General features: G+C 30.3%; 13 non-coding genes across 13 annotated transcripts; all 13 read left to right on the top strand.

Annotated features, from left to right (window-relative positions):
- The first annotated feature begins 1,672 nt into the window (after positions 1-1,672).
- TRNAK-CUU (transfer RNA lysine (anticodon CUU)) lies at positions 1,673-1,745 on the top strand. Its single transcript has one exon. It is a non-coding gene; the product is annotated as a tRNA-Lys (tRNA).
- A 1,750-nt stretch (positions 1,746-3,495) lies between these two features.
- Positions 3,496-3,568, top strand: TRNAK-CUU (transfer RNA lysine (anticodon CUU)). The gene has a single exon. It is a non-coding gene; the product is annotated as a tRNA-Lys (tRNA).
- Positions 3,569-5,787: 2,219 nt separating this feature from the next.
- TRNAK-CUU (transfer RNA lysine (anticodon CUU)) lies at positions 5,788-5,860 on the top strand. The gene has a single exon. It is a non-coding gene; the product is annotated as a tRNA-Lys (tRNA).
- Positions 5,861-7,480: 1,620 nt separating this feature from the next.
- Positions 7,481-7,553, top strand: TRNAK-CUU (transfer RNA lysine (anticodon CUU)). The gene has a single exon. It is a non-coding gene; the product is annotated as a tRNA-Lys (tRNA).
- A 1,625-nt stretch (positions 7,554-9,178) lies between these two features.
- On the top strand, positions 9,179-9,251 carry TRNAK-CUU (transfer RNA lysine (anticodon CUU)). Its single transcript has one exon. It is a non-coding gene; the product is annotated as a tRNA-Lys (tRNA).
- A 1,724-nt stretch (positions 9,252-10,975) lies between these two features.
- On the top strand, positions 10,976-11,048 carry TRNAK-CUU (transfer RNA lysine (anticodon CUU)). Its single transcript has one exon. It is a non-coding gene; the product is annotated as a tRNA-Lys (tRNA).
- Positions 11,049-12,773: 1,725 nt separating this feature from the next.
- TRNAK-CUU (transfer RNA lysine (anticodon CUU)) lies at positions 12,774-12,846 on the top strand. Its single transcript has one exon. It is a non-coding gene; the product is annotated as a tRNA-Lys (tRNA).
- Positions 12,847-14,569: 1,723 nt separating this feature from the next.
- Positions 14,570-14,642, top strand: TRNAK-CUU (transfer RNA lysine (anticodon CUU)). Its single transcript has one exon. It is a non-coding gene; the product is annotated as a tRNA-Lys (tRNA).
- A 1,723-nt stretch (positions 14,643-16,365) lies between these two features.
- On the top strand, positions 16,366-16,438 carry TRNAK-CUU (transfer RNA lysine (anticodon CUU)). The gene has a single exon. It is a non-coding gene; the product is annotated as a tRNA-Lys (tRNA).
- Positions 16,439-19,871: 3,433 nt separating this feature from the next.
- Positions 19,872-19,944, top strand: TRNAK-CUU (transfer RNA lysine (anticodon CUU)). Its single transcript has one exon. It is a non-coding gene; the product is annotated as a tRNA-Lys (tRNA).
- Positions 19,945-21,671: 1,727 nt separating this feature from the next.
- TRNAK-CUU (transfer RNA lysine (anticodon CUU)) lies at positions 21,672-21,744 on the top strand. Its single transcript has one exon. It is a non-coding gene; the product is annotated as a tRNA-Lys (tRNA).
- Positions 21,745-23,471: 1,727 nt separating this feature from the next.
- Positions 23,472-23,544, top strand: TRNAK-CUU (transfer RNA lysine (anticodon CUU)). The gene has a single exon. It is a non-coding gene; the product is annotated as a tRNA-Lys (tRNA).
- Positions 23,545-25,271: 1,727 nt separating this feature from the next.
- Positions 25,272-25,344, top strand: TRNAK-CUU (transfer RNA lysine (anticodon CUU)). Its single transcript has one exon. It is a non-coding gene; the product is annotated as a tRNA-Lys (tRNA).
- The last annotated feature ends 547 nt before the right edge of the window (positions 25,345-25,891 follow it).

Below are 25,891 nucleotides of genomic sequence, written 5' to 3'. Positions count from 1 at the left end.
ATAAAATTTACTATATTTCATTTAAAATAAATAATTGTTTAAAAAATGGAAATTTTCTTGTTTGCTACCATAAATGTTTTCATGCATTAATAACTTCAATTATATATTTTATGTATGAATATGAGAAAAGGTATTCTCGTGAAATTTAATACAATATTTTTCTCCAAAGAAAAAGTTAATAATTCAAAGAAAACTTACGATGTTTTTAAAGTAAATAATTGATTAGACAATAATCGTCGTCATGCTTGCAAGAATAAATGATCTCTTGAATGAAATATTTCCAATGATGTTTATCGCTGGATATTTTTTTGTCTTTCATGGACCATTATCGCCGAGTAATGGTGGGTGTGATTGATCAATCGAAGAATTCATGTTTTTCGTTATTTCTGAAGATCGGAAGATGCTGGGTGAGGGTGCACATTCAAACACTCTGACGATTCAATCAATTTAAATTGTAAGTATGAGGGTTAACTTTAAAAAGTATGTACTCTTTTGTAGTATTAATTTTATAGTGATGTTTTAGATATTTAAGACCCTAAGCATTATGATAATTATTCTTACCACACGGTGCATATGTTAGATGATATTTAAGAGTGGGATGTGGAGGTCTCCATCATCGTGTTAGTTGTGACCAAGCACAACTCTCGAACTGACCAATATAAAGATTCTTTAGTACTAGAACTTTCTTCAATTAAAACTATTCTTGTGGAGCTTATGTTTATGGGTCTAATCGTTCATGTGATCAAAAGTTTCTTGGAGGCGTTACCAATGACTATTTGATTTGATGACAAGGGTGACCTCCCGTTGTACTCAACACTCTTGAATTTTATTCCAGTTACAAATCCATCAACTGTCTCATAGGATCATTTAATTAATTCAGCGGTCTTGTTAGATGCATAACTTTTAGTTATCTAATGATGCTTAACACTCTAAGGTTTGAATATGATTCTACCAGTAACTTGTCAAGATAGGATCGACAGAGTTGCGATGTAGTTTATTTCAAAAAATTTAGGCTTGAGAAGTCTTTCGTGGTCATGATTACATTTATGATCTTATAACGACTCATGCTATGAAACTTAAGTAAGGGTCATATGAAAAATTTATTGAAGCCTATATGGATGAGATATTAAATACTTTGGTGTCACCATCGGATAACTTTTTTTGCATGAGTTACATGTTTTGATTCTTCAGTATTGCATAAAGACAATTTCTTGGGTATAAGGTACTTTTGAAAGCCCGATCTGATGAAGGTACGGAATTTTATTCGAGTATCCCTCCAGTGTATTTATCTACTATGACTTACAAAGATCATTGTGATCTCTCATGATATAGTTAGAAAAAAAATTCTTAAGATAAAATTCCGTAAAGGTTATATCATAAAAACTATATGAAACTTAAACTTTGAAACTTTGAGAGTCGGAATTTTGAATTTTCATATTAATACGTGTATTTTAACATATGAATTGTACACACAAAATTTTATTAACTAATTTCTATTTAAGGAAATGTTCAACACATTTCTAATTAAAATTATAACCGCATGTTATTTAAATCTTTCGAAATTTGAAAATAAAAAGATGAGCATTCAAATTAGAAATAATACAATTAGTAATAATAATAAATTACTAGAATTATAATTTCAAATATTAGTCTTTCAAGCCGAGCCTGTATTGCCCGTCTAGCTCAGTTGGTAGAGCGCAAGGCTCTTAACCTTGTGGTCGTGGGTTCGAGCCCCACGGTGGGCGTTAGTACATTATATACAATACATTTTAAAAACAAAATAGCAAATAACTCACATAAAATTTACTATATTTCATTTAAAATAAATAATTGTTTAAAAAATAGAAATTTTCTTGTTTGCTACCATAAATGTTTTCATGCATTAATAACTTCAATTATATTTTTTATGTATGAATATGAGAAAAGGTATTCTCGTGAAATTAATACAATATTTTTCTCCAAAGAAAAAAGTTAATAATTCAAAGAAAACTTACGATGTTTTTAAAGTAAATAATTGATTAGACAATAATCGTCGTCATGCTTGCAAGAATAAATGATCTCTTGAATGAAATATTTCCAATGATGTTTATCGCTGGATAATAAAAATAAAAAATATGAATATGATGTTTAAGTTTTTTTGTCTTTCATGGACCATTATCGCCGAGTAATGGTGGGTGTGATTGATCAATCGAAGAATTCATGTTTTTCGTTATTTCTGAAGATCGGAAGATGCTGGGTGAGGGTGCACATTCAAACACTCTGACGATTCAATCAATTTAAATTGTAAGTATGAGGGTTAACTTTAAAAAGTATGTACTCTTTTGTAGTATTAATTTTATAGTGATGTTTTAGATATTTAAGACCCTAAGCATTATGATAATTATTCTTACCACACGGTGCATATGTTAGATGATATTTAAGAGTGGGATGTGGAGGTCTCCATCATCGTGTTAGTTGTGACCAAGCACAACTCTCGAACTGACCAATATAAAGATTCTTTAGTACTAGAACTTTCTTCAATTAAAACTATTCTTGTGGAGCTTATGTTTATGGGTCTAATCGTTCATGTGATCAAAAGTTTCTTGGAGGCGTTACCAATGACTATTTGATTTGATGACAAGGGTGACCTCCCGTTGTACTCAACACTCTTGAATTTTATTCCAGTTACAAATCCATCAACTGTCTCATAGGATCATTTAATTAATTCAGCGGTCTTGTTAGATGCATAACTTTTAGTTATCTAATGATGCTTAACACTCTAAGGTTTGAATATGATTCTACCAGTAACTTGTCAAGATAGGATCGACAGAGTTGCGATGTAGTTTATTTCAAAAATTTAGGCTTGAGAGTCTTTCGTGGTCATGATTACATTTATGATCTTATAACGACTCATGCTATGAAACTTAAGTAAGGGTCATATGAAAAATTTATTGAAGCCTATATGGATGAGATATTAAATACTTTGGTGTCACCATCGGATAACTTTTTTTGCATGAGTTACATGTTTTGATTCTTCAGTATTGCATAAAGACATTTCTTGGGTATAAGGTACTTTTGAAAGCCCGATCTGATGAAGGTACGGAATTTTATTCGAGTATCCCTCCAGTGTATTTATCTACTATGACTTACAAAGATCATTGTGATCTCTCATGATATAGTTAGAAAAAAATTCTTAAGATAAAATTCCGTAAAGGTTATATCATAAAACTATATGAAACTTAAACTTTGAAACTTTGAGAGTCGGAATTTTGAACTTTCATATTAATACGTGTATTTTAACATATGAATTGTACACACAAAATTTTATTAACTAATTTCTATTTAAGGAAATGTTCAACACATTTCTAATTAAAATTATAACCGCATGTTATTTAAATCTTTCGAAATTTGAAAAATAAAAAGATGAGCATTCAAATTAGAAAATACAATTAGTAATAATAATAAATTACTAGAATTATAATTTCAAAAATTAGTCTTTCAAGCCAAGCCCGTATTGCCCGTCTAGCTCAGTTGGTAGAGCGCAAGGCTCTTAACCTTGTGGTCGTGGGTTCGAGCCCCACGGTGGGCGTTAGTACATTATATACAATACATTTTAAAAACAAAATAGCAAATAACTCACATAAAATTACTATATTTCATTTAAAATAAATAATTGTTTAAAAAATGGAAATTTTCTTGTTTGCTACCATAAATGTTTTCATGCATTAATAACTTCAATTATATATTTTTATGTATGAATATGAGAAAAGGTATTCTCGTGAAATTTAATACAATATTTTTCTCCAAAGAAAAAATTAATAATTCAAAGAAAACTTACGATGTTTTTAAAGTAAATAATTAATTAGACAATAATCGTCGTCATGCTTGCAAGAATAAATGATCTCTTGAATGAAATATTTCCAATGATGTTTATCGTTGGATATTTTTTAGTCTTTCATGGACCATTATCGCCGAGTAATGGTGGGTGTGATTGATGAATCGAAGAATTCATGTTTTTCGTTATTTCTGAAGATCGGAAGATGCTGGGTGAGGGTGCACATTCAAACACTCTGACGATTAAATCAATTTAAATTGTAAGTATGAGGGTTAATTTTAAAAAGTATGTACTCATTTGTAGTATTAATTTTATAGTGATGTTTTAGATATTTAAGACCCTAAGCATTATGATAATTATTCTTACCAAACGGTGCATATGTTAGATGATATTTAAGAGTGGGATGTGGAGGGCTCCATCATCGTGTTAGTTGTGACCAAGCACAACTCTCGAACTGACCAATATAAAGATTCTTTAGTACTAGAACTTTCTTCAATTAAAACTATTCTTGTGGAGCTTATGTTTATGGGTCTAATCGTTCATGTGATCAAAAGTTTCTTGGAGGCGTTACCAACGACTATTTGATTTGATGACAAGGGTGACCTCCCGTTGTACTCAACACTCTTGAATTTTATTCCAGTTACAAATCCATCAACTGTCTCATAGGATCATTTAATTAATTCAGCGGTCTTGTTAGATGCATAACTTTTAGTTATCTAATGATGCTTAACATTCTAAGGTTTGAATATGATTCTACTAGTAACTTGTCAAGATAGGATCGACAGAGTTGCGATGTAGTTTATTTCAATTTTTTTAGGCTTGACAAGTCTTTCGTGGTCATGATTACATTTATGATCTTATAACGACTCATGCTATGAAACTTAAGTTAGGTTCATATGAAAAATTTATTGAAGCCTATATGGATGAGATATTAAATACCTTGGTGTCACCATCGGATAACTTTTTGCATGTTACATGTTTTGATTCTTCAGTATTGCATAAAGACAATTTCTTGGGTATAAGGTACTTTTCAAAGCCCGATCTGATGAAGGTACGGAATTTTATTCGAGTATCCCTCCAGTGTATTTATCTACTAGGACTTACAAAGATCATTGTGATCTCTCATGATATAGTTAGAAAAAAAAATTCTTAAGATAAAATTCCGTAAAGGTTATATCATAAAAACTATATGAAACTTAGACTTTGAAACTTTGAGAGTCGGAATTTTGAACTTTCATATTAATACGTGTATTTTAACATATGAATTGTATATACAAAATTTTATTAACTAATTTCTATTTAAGGAAATGTTCAACACATTTCTAATTAAAATTATAACCGCATGTTATTTAAATCTTTCAAAATTTGAAAAATAAAAAGATGAGCATTCAAATTAGAAATAATACAATTAGTAATAATAAAAAAATTACTAGAATTATAATTTCAAATATTAGTCTTTTTTTGCATGAGTTACATGTTTTGATTCTTCAGTATTGCATAAAGACAATTTCTTGGGTATAAGGTACTTTTCAAAGCCCGATCTGATGAAGGTACGGAATTTTATTCGAGTATCCCTCCAGTGTATTTATCTACTATGACTTACAAAGATCATTGTGATCTCTCATGATATAGTTAGAAAAAAAATTCTTAAGATAAAATTCCGTAAAGGTTATATCATGAAAACTATATGAAACTTAAACTTTGAAACTTTGAGAGTCGGAATTTTGAATTTTCATATTAATACGTGTATTTTAACATATGAATTGTACACACAAAATTTTATTAACTAATTTCTATTTAAGGAAATGTTCAACACATTTCTAATTGAAATTATAACCGCATGTTATTTAAATCTTTCGAAATTTGAAAAATAAAAAGATGAGCATTCAAATTAGAAATAATACAATTAGTAATAATAATAAATTACTAGAATTATAATTTCAAATATTAGTCTTTCAAGCCGAGCCCGTATTGCCCGTCTAGCTCAGTTGGTAGAGCGCAAGGCTCTTAACCTTGTGGTCGTGGGTTCGAGCCCCACGGTGGGCGTTAGTACATTATTTACAATACATTTTAAAAACAAAATAGCAAATAACTCACATAAAATTTACTATATTTCATTTAAAATAAAATTGTTTAAAAAATTTAATACAATATTTTTCTCCAAAGAAAAAAATTAATAATTCAAAGAAAACTTACGATGTTTTTAAAGTAAATAATTGATTAGACAATAATCGTCGTCATGCTTGCAAGAATAAATGATCTCTTGAATGAAATATTTCCAATGATGTTTATCGCTGGATATTTTTTTGTCTTTCATGGACCATTATCGCCGAGTAATGGTGGGTGTGATTGATCAATCGAAGAATTCATGTTTTTCGTTATTTCTGAAGATCGGAAGATGCTGGGTGAGGGTGCACATTCAAACACTCTGACGATTCAATCAATTTAAATTGTAAGTATGAGGGTTAACTTTAAAAAGTATGTACTCTTTTGTAGTATTAATTTTATAGTGATGTTTTAGATATTTAAGACCCTAAGCATTATGATAATTATTCTTACCAACGGTGCATATGTTAGATGATATTTAAGAGTGGGATGTGGAGGGCTCCATCATCGTGTTAGTTGTGACCAAGCACAACTCTCGAACTGACCAATATAAAGATTCTTTAGTACTAGAACTTTCTTCAATTAAAACTATTCTTGTGGAGCTTATGTTTATGGGTCTAATCGTTCATGTGATCAAAAGTTTCTTGGAGGCGTTACCAACGACTATTTGATTTGATGACAAGGGTGACCTCCCGTTGTACTCAACACTCTTGAATTTTATTCCAGTTACAAATCCATCAACTGTCTCATAGGATCATTTAATTAATTCAGCGGTCTTGTTAGATGCATAACTTTTAGTTATCTAATGATGCTTAACATTCTAAGGTTTGAATATGATTCTACTAGTAACTTGTCAAGATAGGATCGACAGAGTTGCGATGTAGTTTATTTCAATTTTTTTAGGCTTGACAAGTCTTTCGTGGTCATGATTACATTTATGATCTTATAAGACTCATGCTATGAAACTTAAGTTAGGGTCATATGAAAAATTTATTGAAGCCTATATGGATGAGATATTAAATACCTTGGTGTCACCATCGGATAACTTTTTTTGCATGAGTTACATGTTTTGATTCTTCAGTATTGCATAAAGACAATTTCTTGGGTATAAGGTACTTTTCAAAGCCCGATCTGATGAAGGTACGGAATTTTATTCGAGTATCCCTCCAGTGTATTTATCTACTATGACTTACAAAGATCATTGTGATCTCTCATGATATAGTTAGAAAAAAAATTCTTAAGATAAAATTCCGTAAAGGTTATATCATAAAAACTATATGAAACTTAAACTTTGAAACTTTGAGAGTCGGAATTTTGAATTTTCATATTAATACGTGTATTTTAACATATGAATTGTACACACAAAATTTTATTAACTAATTTCTATTTAAGGAAATGTTCAACACATTTCTAATTAAAATTATAACCGCATGTTATTTAAATCTTTCGAAATTTGAAAAATAAAAGATGAGCATTCAAATTACAAATAATACAATTAGTAATAATAAAATTACTAGACATATAATTTCAAATATTAGTCTTTCAAGCCGAGCCCGTATTGCCCGTCTAGCTCAGTTGGTAGAGCGCAAGGCTCTTAACCTTGTGGTCGTGGGTTCGAGCCCCACGGTGGGCGTTAGTACATTATATACAATACATTTTAAAAACAAAATAGCAAATAACTCACATAAATTTACTATATTTCATTTAAAATAAATAATTGTTTAAAAAAATTTAATACAATATTTTTCTCCAAAGAAAAAAATTAATAATTCAAAGAAAACTTACGATGTTTTTAAAGTAAATAATTGATTAGACAATAATCATCGTCATGCTTGCAAGAATAAATGATCTCTTGAATGAAATATTTCCAATGATGTTTATCGTTGTATATTTTTTTGTCTTTCATGGACCATTATCGCCGAGTAATGGTGGGTGTGATTGATCAATCGAAGAATTCATGTTTTTCGTTATTTCTGAAGATCGGAAGATGCTGGGTGAGGGTGCACATTCAAACACTCTGACGATTAAATCAATTTAAATTGTAAGTATGAGGGTTAACTTTAAAAAGTATGTACTCATTTGTAGTATTAATTTTATAGTGATGTTTTAGATATTTAAGACCCTAAGCATTATGATAATTATTCTTACCACACGGTGCATATGTTAGATGATATTTAAGAGTGGGATGTGGAGGTCTCCATCATCGTGTTAGTTGTGACCAAGCACAACTCTCGAACTGACCAATATAAAGATTCTTTAGTACTAGAACTTTCTTCAATTAAAACTATTCTTGTGGAGCTTATGTTTATGGGTCTAATCGTTCATGTGATCAAAAGTTTCTTGGAGGCGTTACCAACGACTATTTGATTTGATGACAAGGGTGACCTCCCGTTGTACTCAACACTCTTGAATTTTATTCCAGTTACAAATCCATCAACTGTCTCATAGGATCATTTAATTAATTAAACGGTCTTGTTAGATGGATAACTTTTAGTTATCTAATGATGCTTAACTTTCTAAGGTTTGAATATGATTCTACCAGTAACTTGTGAAGATAGGATCGATAGAGTTGCGATGTAGTTTATTTCAATTTTTTTAGGCTTGACAAGTCTTTCGTGGTCATGATTACATTTATGATCTTATAACGACTCATGCTATGAAACTTAAGTTAGGTCATATGAAAAATTTATTGAAGCCTATATGGATGAGATATTAAATACCTTGGTGTCACCATCGGATAACTTTTTTTGCATGAGTTACATGTTTTGATTCTTCAGTATTGCATAAAGACAATTTCTTGGGTATAAGGTACTTTTCAAAGCCCGATCTGATGAAGGTACGGAATTTTATTCGAGTATCCCTCCAGTGTATTTATCTACTATGACTTACAAAGATCATTGTGATCTCTCATGATATAGTTAGAAAAAAAATCTTAAGATAAAATTCCGTAAAGGTTATATCATAAAAACTATATGAAACTTAAACTTTGAAACTTTGAGAGTCGGAATTTTGAATTTTCATATTAATACGTGTATTTTAACATATGAATTGTACACACAAAATTTTATTAACTAATTTCTATTTAAGGAAATGTTCAACACATTTCTAATTAAAATTATAACCGCATGTTATTTAAATCTTTCGAAATTTGAAAAATAAAAAGATGAGCATTCAAATTAGAAATAATACAATTAGTAATAATAAAAAATTACTAGACTTATAATTTCAAATATTAGTCTTTCAAGCCAAGCCCGTATTGCCCGTCTAGCTCAGTTGGTAGAGCGCAAGGCTCTTAACCTTGTGGTCGTGGGTTCGAGCCCCACGGTGGGCGTTAGTACATTATATACAATACATTTTAAAAACAAAATAGCAAATAACTCACATAAAATTTACTATATTTCATTTAAAATAAATAATTGTTTAAAAATGGAAATTTTCTTGTTTGCTACCATAAATGTTTTCATGCATTAATAACTTCAATTATATATTTTTATGTATGAATATGAGAAAAGGTATTCTCGTGAAATTTAATACAATATTTTTCTCCAAAGAAAAAAATTAATAATTCAAAGAAAACTTACGATGTTTTTAAAGTAAATAATTGATTAGACAATAATCGTCGTCATGCTTGCAAGAATAAATGATCTCTTGAATGAAATATTTCCAATGATGTTTATCGCTGGATATTTTTTTGTCTTTCATGGACCATTATCGCCGAGTAATGGTGGGTGTGATTGATCAATCGAAGAATTCATGTTTTTCGTTATTTCTGAAGATCGGAAGATGCTGGGTGAGGGTGCACATTCAAACACTCTGACGATTCAATCAATTTAAATTGTAAGTATGAGGGTTAACTTTAAAAAGTATGTACTCTTTTGTAGTATTAATTTTATAGTGATGTTTTAGATATTTAAGACCCTAAGCATTATGATAATTATTCTTACCACACGGTGCATATGTTAGATGATATTTAAGAGTGGGATGTGGAGGTCTCCATCATCGTGTTAGTTGTGACCAAGCACAACTCTCGAACTGACCAATATAAAGATTCTTTAGTACTAGAACTTTCTTCAATTAAAACTATTCTTGTGGAGCTTATGTTTATGGGTCTAATCGTTCATGTGATCAAAAGTTTCTTGGAGGCGTTACCGATGACTATTTGATTTGATGACAAGGGTGACCTCCCGTTGTACTCAACACTCTTGAATTTTATTCCAGTTACAAATCCATCAACTGTCTCATAGGATCATTTAATTAATTCAGCGGTCTTGTTAGATGCATAACTTTTAGTTATCTAATGATGCTTAACACTCTAAGGTTTGAATATGATTCTACCAGTAACTTGTCAAGATAGGATCGACAGAGTTGCGATGTAGTTTATTTCAAATTTTTAGGCTTGAGAAGTCTTTCGTGGTCATGATTACATTTATGATCTTATAACGACTCATGCTATGAAACTTAAGTAAGGGTCATATGAAAAATTTATTGAAGCCTATATGGATGAGATATTAAATACTTTGGTGTCACCATCGGATAACTTTTTTTGCATGAGTTACATGTTTTGATTCTTCAGTATTGCATAAAGACAATTTCTTGGGTATAAGGTACTTTTCAAAGCCCGATCTGATGAAGGTACGGAATTTTATTCGAGTATCCCTCCAGTGTATTTATCTACTATGACTTACAAAGATCATTGTGATCTCTCATGATATAGTTAGAAAAAAAAATCTTAAGATAAAATTCCGTAAAGGTTATATCATAAAAACTATATGAAACTTAAACTTTGAAACTTTGAGAGTCGGAATTTTGAATTTTCATATTAATACGTGTATTTTAACATATGAATTGTACACACAAAATTTTATTAACTAATTTCTATTTAAGGAAATGTTCAACACATTTCTAATTAAAATTATAACCGCATGTTATTTAAATCTTTCGAAATTTGAAAAATAAAAAGATGAGCATTCAAATTAGAAATAATACAATTAGTAATAATAAAAAATTACTAGAATTATAATTTCAAATATTAGTCTTTCAAGCCGAGCCTGTATTGCCCGTCTAGCTCACTTGGTAGAGCGCAAGGCTCTTAACCTTGTGGTCGTGGGTTCGAGCCCCACGGTGGGCGTTAGTACATTATATACAATACATTTTAAAAACAAAATAGCAAATAACTCACATAAAATTTACTATATTTCATTTAAAATAAATAATTGTTTAAAAAATGGAAATTTTCTTGTTTGCTACCATAAATGTTTTCATGCATTAATAACTTCAATTATATATTTTTATGTATGAATATGAGAAAAGGTATTATCGTGAAATTTAATACAATATTTTTCTCCAAAGAAAAAATTAATAATTCAAAGAAAACTTACGATGTTTTTAAAGTAAATAATTGATTAGACAATAATCGTCGTCATGCTTGCAAGAATAAATGATCTCTTGAATGAAATATTTCCAATGATGTTTATCGCTGGATATTTTTTTGTCTTTCATGGACCATTATCGCCGAGTAATGGTGGGTGTGATTGATCAATCGAAGAATTCATGTTTTTCGTTATTTCTGAAGATCGGAAGATGCTGGGTGAGGGTGCACATTCAAACACTCTGACGATTCAATCAATTTAAATTGTAAGTATGAGGGTTAACTTTAAAAAGTATGTACTCTTTTGTAGTATTAATTTTATAGTGATGTTTTAGATATTTAAGACCCTAAGCATTATGATAATTATTCTTACCACACGGTGCATATGTTAGATGATATTTAAGAGTGGGATGTGGAGGTCTCCATCATCGTGTTAGTTGTGACCAAGCACAACTCTCGAACTGACCAATATAAAGATTCTTTAGTACTAGAACTTTCTTCAATTAAAACTATTCTTGTGGAGCTTATGTTTATGGGTCTAATCGTTCATGTGATCAAAAGTTTCTTGGAGGCGTTACCAACGACTATTTGATTTGATGACAAGGGTGACCTCCCGTTGTACTCAACACTCTTGAATTTTATTCCAGTTACAAATCCATCAACTGTCTCATAGGATCATTTAATTAATTCAGCGGTCTTGTTAGATGCATAACTTTTAGTTATCTAATGATGCTTAACATTCTAAGGTTTGAATATGATTCTACCAGTAACTTGTCAAGATAGGATCGACAGAGTTGCGATGTAGTTTATTTCAATTTTTTTAGGCTTGACAAGTCTTTCGTGGTCATGATTACATTTATGATCTTATAACGACTCATGCTATGAAACTTAAGTTAGGGTCATATGAAAAATTTATTGAAGCCTATATGGATGAGATATTAAATACCTTGGTGTCACCATCGGATAACTTTTTTTGCATGAGTTACATGTTTTGATTCTTCAGTATTGCATAAAGACAATTTCTTGGGTATAAGGTACTTTTCAAAGCCCGATCTGATGAAGGTACGGAATTTTATTCGAGTATCCCTCCAGTGTATTTATCTACTATGACTTACAAAGATCATTGTGATCTCTCATGATATAGTTAGAAAAAAAAATCTTAAGATAAAATTCCGTAAAGGTTATATCATAAAAACTATATGAAACTTAAACTTTGAAACTTTGAGAGTCGGAATTTTGAATTTTCATATTAATACGTGTATTTTAACATATGAATTGTACACACAAAATTTTATTAACTAATTTCTATTTAAGGAAATGTTCAACACATTTCTAATTAAAATTATAACCGCATGTTATTTAAATCTTTCGAAATTTGAAAAATAAAAAGATGAGCATTCAAATTAGAAATAATACAATTAGTAATAATAAAAAATTACTAGACTTATAATTTCAAATATTAGTCTTTCAAGCCGAGCCCGTATTGCCCGTCTAGCTCAGTTGGTAGAGCGCAAGGCTCTTAACCTTGTGGTCGTGGGTTCGAGCCCCACGGTGGGCGTTAGTACATTATATACAATACATTTTAAAAACAAAATAGCAAATAACTCACATAAAATTTACTATATTTCATTTAAAATAAATAATTGTTTAAAAAATGGAAATTTTCTTGTTTGCTACCATAAATGTTTTCATGCATTAATAACTTCAATTATATATTTTTATGTATGAATATGAGAAAAGGTATTCTCGTGAAATTTAATACAATATTTTTCTCCAAAGAAAAAAATTAATAATTCAAAGAAAACTTACGATGTTTTTAAAGTAAATAATTGATTAGACAATAATCGTCGTCATGCTTGCAAGAATAAATGATCTCTTGAATGAAATATTTCCAATGATGTTTATCGCTGGATATTTTTTTGTCTTTCATGGACCATTATCGCCGAGTAATGGTGGGTGTGATTGATCAATCGAAGAATTCATGTTTTTCGTTATTTCTGAAGATCGGAAGATGCTGGGTGAGGGTGCACATTCAAACACTCTGACGATTCAATCAATTTAAATTGTAAGTATGAGGGTTAACTTTAAAAAGTATGTACTCTTTTGTAGTATTAATTTTATAGTGATGTTTTAGATATTTAAGACCCTAAGCATTATGATAATTATTCTTACCACACGGTGCATATGTTAGATGATATTTAAGAGTGGGATGTGGAGGTCTCCATCATCGTGTTAGTTGTGACCAAGCACAACTCTCGAACTGACCAATATAAAGATTCTTTAGTACTAGAACTTTCTTCAATTAAAACTATTCTTGTGGAGCTTATGTTTATGGGTCTAATCGTTCATGTGATCAAAAGTTTCTTGGAGGCGTTACCAACGACTATTTGATTTGATGACAAGGGTGACCTCCCGTTGTACTCAACACTCTTGAATTTTATTCCAGTTACAAATCCATCAACTGTCTCATAGGATCATTTAATTAATTCAGCGGTCTTGTTAGATGCATAACTTTTAGTTATCTAATGATGCTTAACACTCTAAGGTTTGAATATGATTCTACCAGTAACTTGTCAAGATAGGATCGACAGAGTTGCGATGTAGTTTATTTCAATTTTTTAGGCTTGAGAAGTCTTTCGTGGTCATGATTACATTTATGATCTTATAACGGCTCATGCTATGAAACTTAAGTAAGGGTCATATGAAAAATTTATTGAAGCCTATATGGATGAGATATTAAATACCTTGGTGTCACCATCGGATAACTTTTTTTGCATGAGTTACATGTTTTGATTCTTCAGTATTGCATAAAGACAATTTCTTGGGTATAAGGTACTTTTCAAAGCCCGATCTGATGAAGGTACGGAATTTTATTCGAGTATCCCTCCAGTGTATTTATCTACTATGACTTACAAAGATCATTGTGATCTCTCATGATATAGTTAGAAAAAAAATCTTAAGATAAAATTCCGTAAAGGTTATATCATAAAAACTATATGAAACTTAAACTTTGAAACTTTGAGAGTCGGAATTTTGAATTTTCATATTAATACGTGTATTTTAACATATGAATTGTACACACAAAATTTTATTAACTAATTTCTATTTAAGGAAATGTTCAACACATTTCTAATTAAAATTATAACCGCATGTTATTTAAATCTTTCGAAATTTGAAAAATAAAAAGATGAGCATTCAAATTAGAAATAATACAATTAGTAATAATAAAAATTACTAGAATTATAATTTCAAATATTAGTCTTTCAAGCCGAGCCCGTATTGCCCGTCTAGCTCAGTTGGTAGAGCGCAAGGCTCTTAACCTTGTGGTCGTGGGTTCGAGCCCCACGGTGGGCGTTAGTACATTATATACAATACATTTTAAAAACAAAATAGCAAATAACTCACATAAAATTTACTATATTTCATTTAAAATAAATAATTGTTTAAAAAATGGAAATTTTCTTGTTTGCTACCATAAATGTTTTCATGCATTAATAACTTCAATTATATATTTTTATGTATGAATATGAGAAAAGGTATTCTCGTGAAATTTAATACAATATTTTTCTCCAAAGAAAAAATTAATAATTCAAAGAAAACTTACGATGTTTTTAAAGTAAATAATTGATTAGACAATAATCGTCGTCATGCTTGCAAGAATAAATGATCTCTTGAATGAAATATTTCCAATGATGTTTATCGCTGGATATTTTTTGTCTTTCATGGACCATTATCGCCGAGTAATGGTGGGTGTGATTGATCAATCGAAGAATTCATGTTTTTCGTTATTTCTGAAGATCGGAAGATGCTGGGTGAGGGTGCACATTCAAACACTCTGACGATTCAATCAATTTAAATTGTAAGTATGAGGGTTAACTTTAAAAAGTATGTACTCTTTTGTAGTATTAATTTTATAGTGATGTTTTAGATATTTAAGACCCTAAGCATTATGATAATTATTCTTACCACACGGTGCATATGTTAGATGATATTTAAGAGTGGGATGTGGAGGTCTCCATCATCGTGTTAGTTGTGACCAAGCACAACTCTCGAACTGACCAATATAAAGATTCTTTAGTACTAGAACTTTCTTCAATTAAAACTATTCTTGTGGAGCTTATGTTTATGGGTCTAATCGTTCATGTGATCAAAAGTTTCTTGGAGGCGTTACCAACGACTATTTGATTTGATGACAAGGGTGACCTCCCGTTGTACTCAACACTCTTGAATTTTATTCCAGTTACAAATCCATCAACTGTCTCATAGGATCATTTAATTAATTCAGCGGTCTTGTTAGATGCATAACTTTTAGTTATCTAATGATGCTTAACATTCTAAGGTTTGAATATGATTCTACCAGTAACTTGTCAAGATAGGATCGACAGAGTTGCGATGTAGTTTATTTCAATTTTTTAGGCTTGACAAGTCTTTCGTGGTCATGATTACATTTATGATCTTATAACGACTCATGCTATGAAACTTAAGTAAGGGTCATATGAAAAATTTATTGAAGCCTATATGGATGAGATATTAAATACCTTGGTGTCACCATCGGATAACTTTTTTTGCATGAGTTACATGTTTTGATTCTTCAGTATTGCATAAAGACAATTTCTTGGGTATAAGGTACTTTTCAAAGCCCGATCTGATGAAGGTACGGAATTTTATTCGAGTATCCCTCCAGTGTATTTATCTACTATGACTTACAAAGATCATTGTGATCTCTCATGATATAGTTAGAAAAAAAAATCTTAAGATAAAATTCCGTAAAGGTTATATCATAAAAACTATATGAAACTTAAACTTTGAAACTTTGAGAGTCGGAATTTTGAATTTTCATATTAATACGTGTATTTTAACATATGAATTGTACACACAAAATTTTATTAACTAATTTCTATTTAAGGAAATGTTCAACACATTTCTAATTAAAATTATAACCGCATGTTATTTAAATCTTTCGAAATTTGAAAAATAAAAAGATGAGCATTCAAATTAGAAATAATACAATTAGTAATAATAAAAAATTACTAGACTTATAATTTCAAATATTAGTCTTTCAAGCCGAGCCCGTATTGCCCGTCTAGCTCAGTTGGTAGAGCGCAAGGCTCTTAACCTTGTGGTCGTGGGTTCGAGCCCCACGGTGGGCGTTAGTACATTATATACAATACATTTTAAAAACAAAATAGCAAATAACTCACATAAAATTTACTATATTTCATTTAAAATAAATAATTGTTTAAAAAAATTTAATACAATATTTTTCTCCAAAGAAAAAAATTAATAATTCAAAGAAAACTTACGATGTTTTTAAAGTAAATAATTGATTAGACAATAATCGTCGTCATGCTTGCAAGAATAAATGATCTCTTGAATGAAATATTTCCAATGATGTTTATCGCTGGATATTTTTTTGTCTTTCATGGACCATTATCGCCGAGTAATGGTGGGTGTGATTGATCAATCGAAGAATTCATGTTTTTCGTTATTTCTGAAGATCGGAAGATGCTGGGTGAGGGTGCACATTCAAACACTCTGACGATTAAATCAATTTAAATTGTAAGTATGAGGGTTAACTTTAAAAAGTATGTACTCATTTGTAGTATTAATTTTATAGTGATGTTTTAGATATTTAAGACCCTAAGCATTATGATAATTATTCTTACCACACGGTACATATGTTAGATGATATTTAAGAGTGGGATGTGGAGGTCTCCATCATCGTGTTAGTTGTGACCAAGCACAACTCTCGAACTGACCAATATAAAGATTCTTTAGTACTAGAACTTTCTTCAATTAAAACTATTCTTGTGGAGCTTATGTTTATGGGTCTAATCGTTCATGTGATCAAAAGTTTCTTGGAGGCGTTACCAACGACTATTTGATTTGATGACAAGGGTGACCTCCCGTTGTACTCAACACTCTTGAATTTTATTCCAGTTACAAATCCATCAACTGTCTCATAGGATCATTTAATTAATTCAGCGGTCTTGTTAGATGGATAACTTTTAGTTATCTAATGATGCTTAACATTCTAAGGTTTGAATATGATTCTACCAGTAACTTGTCAAGATAGGATCGACAGAGTTGCGATGTAGTTTATTTCAATTTTTTTAGGCTTGACAAGTCTTTCGTGGTCATAATTACATTTATGATCTTATAACGACTCATGCTATGAAACTTAAGTAAGGGTCATATGAAAAATTTATTGAAGCCTATATGGATGAGATATTAAATACCTTGGTGTCACCATCGGATAACTTTTTTTGCATGAGTTACATGTTTTGATTCTTCAGTATTGCATAAAGACAATTTCTTGGGTATAAGGTACTTTTCAAAGCCCGATCTGATGAAGGTACGGAATTTTATTCGAGTATCCCTCCAGTGTATTTATCTACTATGACTTACAAAAATCATTGTGATCTCTCATGATATAGTTAGAAAAAAAAATTCTTAAGATAAAATTCCGTAAAGGTTATATCATAAAAACTATATGAAACTTAAACTTTGAAACTTTGAGAGTCGGAATTTTGAATTTTCATATTAATACGTGTATTTCAACATATGAATTGTACACACAAAATTTTATTAACTAATTTCTATTTAAGGAAATGTTCAACACACTTCTAATTAAAATTATAACCGCATGTTATTTAAATCTTTCGAAATTTGAAAAATAAAAAGATGAGCATTCAAATTAGAAATAATACAATTAGTAATAAAAAATTACTAGAATTATAATTTCAAATATTAGTCTTTCAAGCCGCGCCCGTATTGCCCGTCTAGCTCAGGGTTGGTAGAGCGCATGAAGGCTCTTAACCTTGTGGTCGTGGGTTACGAGCCCCACGGTGGGCGTTAGTACATTACATACAATACATTTTTAAAAACAAAATAGCAAATAACTCATATAAAATTTACTATATTTCATTTAAAATAAGTAATTGCTGAAAAAATGGAAATTTTCTTGTTTGCTACCATAAATGTTTTCATGCATTAATAACTTCAATTACATATTTTTATGTATGAAGATGAGAAAAGGTATTCTTGTGAAATTTAATACAATATTTTTCTCCAAAGAAAAAAATTATAATTCAAAGAAAACTTACGATGTTTTTAAAGTAAATAATTGATTAGACAATAATCGTCGTCATGCTTGCAAGAATAAATGATCTCTTGAATGAAATATTTCCAATGATGTCTATCGCTGGATTTTTTTTTGTCTTTCATGGACCATTATCGCCGAGTAATGGTGGGTGTGATTGATCAATCGAAGAATTCATGTTTTTCGTTATTTCTGAAGATCGGAAGATGCTGGGTGAGGGTGCACATTCAAACACTCTAACGATTAAATCTATTTAAATTGTAAGTATGAGGGTTAACTTTAAAAAGTATGTACTCATTTGTAGTACTAATTTTATAGTGATGTTTTACATATTTAAGACCCTAAGCATTATGATAATTATTCTTACCACACGGTACATATGTTAGAAGATATTCAAGAGTGGGATGTGGAGGTTCCATCATCGTGTTAGTTGTGACCAAGCACAACTCTCGAACTGACCAATATAAAGATTCTTTAGTACTAGAACTTTCTTCAATTAAAACTATTCTTGTGGAGCTTATGTTTATGGGTCTAATCGTTCATGTGATCAAAAGTTTCTTGGAGGCGTTACCAACGACTATTTGATTTGATGACAAGGGTGACCTCCCGTTGTACTCAACACTCTTGAATTTTATTCCAGTTACAAATCCATCAACTGTCTCATAGGATCATTTAATTAATTCAGCGGTCTTGTTAGATGGATAACTTTTAGTTATCTAATGATGCTTAACATTCTAATTAGGTTTGAATATGATTCTACCAGTAACTTGTCAAGATAGGATCGAGAGAGTTGCGATGTAGTTTATTTCAATTTTTTAGGCTTGACAAGTCTTTCGTGGTCATAATTACATTTATGATCTTATAGTGACTCATGCTATGAAACTTAAGTAAGGGTCATATGAAAAATTTATTGAAGCCTATATGGATGAGATATTAAATACCTTGGTGTCACCATCGGATAATTTTTTTTGCATGAGTTACATGTTTTGATTCTTCAGTATTGCATAAAGACAATTTCTTGGGTATAAGGTACTTTTCAAAGCCCGATCTGATGAAGGTACGGAATTTTATTCGAGTATCCCTCCAGTGTATTTATCTACTATGACTTACAAAAATCATTGTGATCTCTCATGATATAGTTAGAAAAAAAAATTCTTAAGATAAAATTCCGTAAAGGTTATATCATAAAAACTATATGAAACTTAAACTTTGAAACTTTGAGAGTCGGAATTTTGAATTTTCATATTAATACGTGTATTTCAACATATGAATTGTACACACAAAATTTTATTAACTAATTTCTATTTAAGGAAATGTTCAACTCACTTCTAATTAAAACTATAACCACATGTTATTTAAATCTTTCGAAATTTGAAAAATAAAAAGATGAGCATTCAAATTAAAAATAATACAATTAGTAATAATAATAAATTACTAGAATTATAATTTCAAATATTAGTCTTTCAAGCCGCGCCCGTATTGCCCGTCTAGCTCAGTTGGTAGAGCGCAAGGCTCTTAACCTTGTGGTCGTGGGTTCGAGCCCCACGGTGGGCGTTAGTACATTAGATACAATACATTTTAAAAACAAAATAGCAAATAACTCACATAAAATTTACTATATTTCATTTAAAATAAGTAATTGTTGAAAAAATGGAAATTTTCTTGTTTGCTACCATAAATGTTTTCATGCATTAATAACTTCAATTACATATTTTTATGTATGAAGATGAGAAAAGGTATTCTCGTGAAATTTAATACAATATTTTTCTCCAAAGAAAAAAATTAATAATTCAAAGAAAACTTACGATGTTTTTAGAGTAAATAATTGATTAGACAATAATCATCGTCATGCTTGCAAGAATAAATGATCTCTTGAATGAAATATTTCCAATGATGTCTATCGCTGGATTTTTTTTTGTCTTTCATGGACCATTATCGCCGAGTAATGGTGGGTGTGATTGATCAATCGAAGAATTCATGTTTTTCGTTATTTCTGAAGATCGGAAGATGCTGGGTGAGGGTGCACATTCAAACACTCTGACGATTAAATCAATTTAAATTGTAAGTATGAGGGTTAACTTTAAAAAGTATGTACTCATTTGTAGTATTAATTTTATAGTGATGTTTTACATATTTAATACCCTAAGCATTATGATAATTATTCTTACCACACGATACATATGTTAGATGATATTTAAGAGTGGGATGTGGAGGTCTCCATCATCGTGTTAGTTGTGACCAAGCACAACTCTCGAACTGACCAATATAAAGATTCTTTAGTACTAGAACTTTCTTCAATTAAAACTATTCTAGTGGAGCTTATGTTTATGGGTCTAATCGTTCATGTGATCAAAAGTTTCTTGGAGGCGTTACCAACGACTATTTGATTTGATGACAAGGGTGACCTTCCGTTGTACTCAACACTCTTGAATTTTATTCCAGTTAAAAATCCATCAACTGTCTCATAGGATCATTTAATTAATTCAGCGGTCTTGTTATATGGATAACTTTTAGTTATCTAATGATGCTTAACATTCTAAGGTTTGAATATGATTCTACCAGTAACTTGTCAAGATAGGATCGAGAGAGTTGCGATGTAGTTTATTTCAATTTTTTTAGGCTTGACAAGTCTTTCGTGGTCATAATTACATTTATGATCTTATAGCAACCCATGCTATGAAACTTAAGTAAGGGTCATATGAAAAATTTATTGAAGCCTATGTGGATGAGATATTAAATACCTTGGTGTCACCATCGGATAATTTATTTTGCATGAGTTACATGTTTTGATTCTTCAGTATTGCATAAAGACAATTTCTTGGGTATAAGGTACTTTTCAAAGCCCGATCTGATGAAGGTACGGATCTTTATTCGAGTATCCCTCCAGTGTATTTATCTACTATGACTTACAAAAATCATTGTGATCTCTCATGATATAGTTAGAAAAAAAAATTCTTAAGATAAAATTCCGTAAAGGTTATATTATAAAAACTATATGAAACTTAAACTTAGAAACTTTGAGAGTCGGAATTTTGAATTTTCATATTAATACGTGTATTTCAACATATGAACTGTACACACAAAATTTTATTAACAAATTTCTATTTAAGGAAATGTTCAACACACTTCTAATTAAAATTATAACCGCATGTTATTTAAATCTTTCGAAATTTGAAAAATAAAAAGATGAGCATTCAAATTAGAAATAATACAATTAGTAATAATAATAAATTACTAGAATTATAATTTCAAATATTAGTCTTTCAAGCCGCGCCCGTATTGCCCGTCTAGCTCAGTTGGTAGAGCGCAAGGCTCTTAACCTTGTGGTCGTGGGTTCGAGCCCCACGGTGGGCGTTAGTACATTACATACAATACATTTTAAAAATAAAATAGCAAATAACTCACATAAAATTTACTATATTTCATTTAAAATAAGTAATTGCTGAAAAAATGGAAATTTTCTTGTTTGCTACCATAAATGTTTTCATGCATTAATAACTTCAATTACATATTTTTATGTATGAAGATGAGAAAAGGTATTCTCGTGAAATTTAATACAATATTTTTCTCCAAAGAAAAAAATTAATAATTCAAAGAAAACTTACGATGTTTTTAGAGTAAATAATTGATTAGACAATAATCGTCGTCATGCTTGCAAGAATAAATGATCTCTTGAATGAAATATTTCCAATGATGTCTATCGCTGAATTTTTTTTTGTCTTTCATGGACCATTATCGCCGAGTAATGGTGGGTGTGATTGATCAATCGAAGAATTCATGTTTTTCGTTATTTCTGAAGATCGGAAGATGCTGGGTGAGGGTGCACATTCAAACACTCTGACGATTAAATCAATTTAAATTGTAAGTATGAGGGTTAACTTTAAAAATTATGTACTCATTTGTAGTATTAATTTTATAGTGATGTTTTACATATTTAATACCCTAAGCATTATGATAATTATTCTTACCACACGATACATATGTTAGATGATATTTAAGAGTGGGATGTGGAGGTCTCCATCATCGTGTTAGTTGTGACCAAGCACAACTCTCGAACTGACCAATATAAAGATTCTTTAGTACTAGAACTTTCTTCAATTAAAACTATTCTAGTGGAGCTTATGTTTATGGGTCTAATCGTTCATGTGATCAAAAGTTTCTTGGAGGCGTTACCAACGACTATTTGATTTGATGACAAGGGTGACCTTCCGTTGTACTCAACACTCTTGAATTTTATTCCAGTTACAAATCCATCAACTGTCTCATAGGATCATTTAATTAATTCAGCGGTCTTGTTAGATGGATAACTTTTAGTTATCTAATGATGCTTAACATTCTAAGGTTTGAATATGATTCTACCAGTAACTTGTCAAGATAGGATCGAGAGAGTTGCGATGTAGTTTATTTCAATTTTTTTAGGCTTGACAAGTCTTTCGTGGTCATAATTACATTTATGATCTTATAGCAACCCATGCTATGAAACTTAAGTAAGGGTCATATGAAAAATTTATTGAAGCCTATGTGGATGAGATATTAAATACCTTGGTGTCACCATCGGATAATTTATTTTGCATGAGTTACATGTTTTGATTCTTCAGTATTGCATAAAGACAATTTCTTGGGTATAAGGTACTTTTCAAAGCCCGATCTGATGAAGGTACGGATCTTTATTCGAGTATCCCTCCAGTGTATTTATCTACTATGACTTACAAAAATCATTGTGATCTCTCATGATATAGTTAGAAAAAAAAATTCTTAAGATAAAATTCCGTAAAGGTTATATTATAAAAACTATATGAAACTTAAACTTAGAAACTTTGAGAGTCGGAATTTTGAATTTTCATATTAATACGTGTATTTCAACATATGAACTGTACACACAAAATTTTATTAACAAATTTCTATTTAAGGAAATGTTCAACACACTTCTAATTAAAATTATAACCGCATGTTATTTAAATCTTTCGAAATTTGAAAAATAAAAAGATGAGCATTCAAATTAGAAATAATACAATTAGTAATAATAATAAATTACTAGAATTATAATTTCAAATATTAGTCTTTCAAGCCGCGCCCGTATTGCCCGTCTAGCTCAGTTGGTAGAGCGCAAGGCTCTTAACCTTGTGGTCGTGGGTTCGAGCCCCACGGTGGGCGTTAGTACATTACATACAATACATTTTAAAAATAAAATAGCAAATAACTCACATAAAATTTACTATATTTCATTTAAAATAAGTAATTGTTGAAAAAATGGAAATTTTCTTGTTTGCTACCATAAATGTTTTCATGCATTAATAACTTCAGTTACATATTTTTATGTATGAAGATGAGAAAAGGTATTCTCGTGAAATTTAATACAATATTTTTCTCCAAAGAAAAAAATTAATAATTCAAAGAAAACTTACGATGTTTTTAAAGTAAATAATTGATTAGACAATAATCGTCGTCATGCTTGCAAGAATAAATGATCTCTTGAATGAAATATTTCCAATGATGTCTATCGCTGGATTTTTTTTTGTCTCTCATGGACCATTATCGCCGAGTAATGGTGGGTGTGATTGATCAATCGAAGAATTCATGTTTTTCGTTATTTCTGAAGATCGGAAGATGCTGGGTGAGGGTGCACATTCAAACACTCTGACGATTAAATCAATTTAAATTGTAAGTATGAGGGTTAACTTTTAAAAGTATGTACACATTTGTAGTATTAATTTTATAGTGATGTTTTACATATTTAATACCCTAAGCATTATGATAATTATTCTTACCACACGGTACATATGTTAGATGATATTTAAGAGTGGGATGTAGAGGTCTCCATCATCGTGTTAGTTGTGACCAAGCAGAACTCTCGAACTGACCAATATAAAGATTCTTTAGTACTAGAACTTTCTTCAATTAAAACTATTCTTGTGGAGCTTATGTTTATGGGTATAATCGTTCATGTGATCAAAAGTTTCTTGGAGGCGTTACCAACGATTATTTGACTTGATGACAAGGGTGACCTCCCGTTGTACTCAACACTCTTGAATTTTATTCCAGTTACAAATCCATCAACTTTCTCATAGGATCATTTAATTAATTCAGCGGTCTTGTTAGATGGATAACTTTTAGTTATCTAATGATGCTTAACATTCTAAGGTTTGAATATGATTCTACCAGTAACTTGTCAAGATAGGATCGAGAGAGTTGCGATGTAGTTTATTTCAATTTTTTTAGGCTTGACAAGTCTTTCGTGGTCATAATTACATTTATGATCTTATAGCAACCCATGCTATGAAACTTAAGTAAGGGTCATATGAAAAATTTATTGAAGCCTATGTGGATGAGATATTAAATACCTTGGTGTCACCATCGGATAATTTATTTTGCATGAGTTACATGTTTTGATTCTTCAGTATTGCATAAAGACAATTTCTTGGGTATAAGGTACTTTTCAAAGCCCGATCTGATGAAGGTACGGATCTTTATTCGAGTATCCCTCCAGTGTATTTATCTACTATGACTTACAAAAATCATTGTGATCTCTCATGATATAGTTAGAAAAAAAAATTCTTAAGATAAAATTCCGTAAAGGTTATATTATAAAAACTATATGAAACTTAAACTTAGAAACTTTGAGAGTCGGAATTTTGAATTTTCATATTAATACGTGTATTTCAACATATGAACTGTACACACAAAATTTTATTAACAAATTTCTATTTAAGGAAATGTTCAACACACTTCTAATTAAAATTATAACCGCATGTTATTTAAATCTTTCGAAATTTGAAAAATAAAAAGATGAGCATTCAAATTAGAAATAATACAATTAGTAATAATAATAAATTACTAGAATTATAATTTCAAATATTAGTCTTTCAAGCCGCGCCCGTATTGCCCGTCTAGCTCAGTTGGTAGAGCGCAAGGCTCTTAACCTTGTGGTCGTGGGTTCGAGCCCCACGGTGGGCGTTAGTACATTACATACAATACATTTTAAAAATAAAATAGCAAATAACTCACATAAAATTTACTATATTTCATTTAAAATAAGTAATTGTTGAAAAAATGGAAATTTTCTTGTTTGCTACCATAAATGTTTTCATGCATTAATAACTTCAGTTACATATTTTTATGTATGAAGATGAGAAAAGGTATTCTCGTGAAATTTAATACAATATTTTTCTCCAAAGAAAAAAATTAATAATTCAAAGAAAACTTACGATGTTTTTAAAGTAAATAATTGATTAGACAATAATCGTCGTCATGCTTGCAAGAATAAATGATCTCTTGAATGAAATATTTCCAATGATGTCTATCGCTGGATTTTTTTTTGTCTCTCATGGACCATTATCGCCGAGTAATGGTGGGTGTGATTGATCAATCGAAGAATTCATGTTTTTCGTTATTTCTGAAGATCGGAAGATGCTGGGTGAGGGTGCACATTCAAACACTCTGACGATTAAATCAATTTAAATTGTAAGTATGAGGGTTAACTTTTAAAAGTATGTACACATTT

This window comes from Lathyrus oleraceus, chromosome 5 (assembly GCF_024323335.1).
Source record: "Lathyrus oleraceus cultivar Zhongwan6 chromosome 5, CAAS_Psat_ZW6_1.0, whole genome shotgun sequence".
Taxonomy (NCBI): domain Eukaryota; kingdom Viridiplantae; phylum Streptophyta; class Magnoliopsida; order Fabales; family Fabaceae; genus Lathyrus; species Lathyrus oleraceus.
This window is presented reverse-complemented; position numbering and strand designations above follow the sequence as displayed.